This window comes from Gossypium hirsutum, chromosome D11 (assembly GCF_007990345.1).
Source record: "Gossypium hirsutum isolate 1008001.06 chromosome D11, Gossypium_hirsutum_v2.1, whole genome shotgun sequence".
NCBI classification, from domain to species: domain Eukaryota; kingdom Viridiplantae; phylum Streptophyta; class Magnoliopsida; order Malvales; family Malvaceae; genus Gossypium; species Gossypium hirsutum.
This window is the reverse complement of record NC_053447.1, coordinates 47,027,761-47,029,964: the sequence shown is the minus strand read 5'-3', so window position 1 is coordinate 47,029,964 and position 2,204 is coordinate 47,027,761. Positions and strand designations below refer to the sequence as shown.

Here is a 2,204-nt window from a genome sequence, read left to right as displayed (position 1 = left end):
AAGGAGCATCGAGCAGAACAGAGGAACACATCAGTTAAAAAAGATCCGAAAGGCTACTGAACTAAATTAGAGTTTACTCTTTCCTCTTGTTAATTAATTTACTTGTATTTGTTATGTGTTTATTGTTTTTTAAATCAACGATGATATTTTAAATCCTATTTTCTAGAATGATTATGTTAATTCAATAAGATTTTTTTGATTCATATTTAACATGTTTGTGACTCAGTTGATCATGTTTTCCATTAAAATCAAGATGTATTTCATTCATACATGATTGGATGCATTCAAATTAGCTGACTAATCCTAACCAGACAACGGCTAGTAGACGCATAATTGAAAACTGAAATGCTCAATTTAGATCATTAAACTTGGCTAAATTAGAGGTTCATAATATCTTTAGTTAACTCTATTATCTTGCATAGTTTTTAGGTTTATGTGATTAAACTATTGCAAACATAAATGTCCCTGTGACCTTGCCTAAATGCTAAGGAACCCTTAGTTTAATATGATCAGTAAAATGCATATTTCACTAAGTAAAAGATCTGAGAGGACTTAATTTGGTTTCCAAACTCATGAAATATCGAGTTGCCATGGAATGTTTTCCAAACATTGTTAAGCATGAAGAAAATGAATTGGGTTGATTAATATAATTATCCTAGCCTATTTTATGTTGATTGTTTTTGTTGCTAAAGTCATTCATTCATACATTTAGATAATTTGCATTTAGATTAAAATTGCATTAGGGATCAATTTTTGCATCTAGTTAATTTAATCATCACTATCCAAAATTATTGAGTTTTTATATCAAATTGTGATTTATAATTTTGCAATTAATTGATTAACATACATAGTACCTGTGGAGACGATAACTCATTTTACTTACTTATTACTTGAATGACTGTGTACACTTGCACAAATCTCGTTACAAGTTTTTGGCGCCATTGCTGGGGACTGTTGCCTTAATAATTCTTTGTGAAATTATTTTTTGTAGTTTGGTTTTTATTTAATTTCTAACATTACTAATTTATTCTTTATTCTTTATTTTTTATTCTTTATTCTTTATTTGTGATTTATTTATCAGGTGTTTATAAGCATAGATCGAATCATCGATCTATTACCTATAGACCCTAAAATTGAGTGGACATTTAGACAGAGAAGATGAGAGAGATTTGCTCAAAGACAAGCCGAGATGGACCATGAAAATCAAAATGATAGACAAGGTAATGGAAACAATCATGTGTATAACCCAATCATTATTGCAGATGATAGGGATCGTGCCATAAGACAATATGATGTGCCACTCTTGAATGAGTTAAATACGGGAATCAAGAGGCCAAATATCAAGGCACCTAATTCTAATTGAAACCAGTGATGTTTGAAATGCTCCAAACAGTGGGCCAGTTTAGTGGTATGCCCATGGAAGACCCACATCTTCACCTTCGATTATTCATGGAGGTGAGTGATTCGTTTAAGATAGTTGGTGTGACTAAAGATGCATTAAGGTTGAAGTCATTTTCGTACTTGCTGCGAGATCGAGCATGAGCATAGCTGAATTTATTGCCACCAAGTTCAATATCTACTTGGTAAGAATTAGTAGAAAGGTTTTTCGTAAAATATTTTCCACTGAGCAATAATGGAAATTTGCGAAATGAGATAACTACTTTTCAACAGTTGGATGATAAGTCTTTATATGAGGCGTGGGAAAGATTCAAGGAATTACTTTGTAAGTGTCCTCATCATGGGATTCCTCATTGTATCCAGTTAGAGACGTTCTATAACGATCTCAACGCACATACAAGATTAATGGTTGATGCTTCTGCGAATGCTGTGATTTTGTTTAAGTCTTATAATGAGGCTTACGAGATCATCAAAAGGATCGCTAGAAACAATTACCAATGGCCGACAAATCTAGCAGTTTTTGGAAGACAAGTAGCTGGAGTGCATAAAGTGGATGCGCTTACTTCACTCTCTGCTTAAGTATCTTCTATATCCTCTATGTTAAAAAGATTACCACTAATGGTTTGAATAATTTTGTAGCTCAATACCAAGTCAGTATGATGTTTTTTCTTGTGTGTATTGTGAGGATGGTCATTCTTTTGAGAATTGCCCTTCGAACCCTGAGTCTGTTTGTTATGTAAGGAATAAGCATCAAAATAGAAGTGGACAAGGACCACAGTCCAACTTCTACAATCCATTACGGCGGA

The 2,204-nt window shown here is 33.0% G+C and overlaps 1 non-coding gene across 1 annotated transcript; it reads right to left on the bottom strand.

The window, feature by feature from the left end:
• Positions 1-1,638: 1,638 nt before the first annotated feature.
• Positions 1,639-1,745, bottom strand: LOC121224036 (small nucleolar RNA R71). The gene has a single exon (XR_005921500.1). It is a non-coding gene; the product is annotated as a small nucleolar RNA R71 (small nucleolar RNA).
• Between the last annotated feature and the right edge of the window lie 459 nt (positions 1,746-2,204).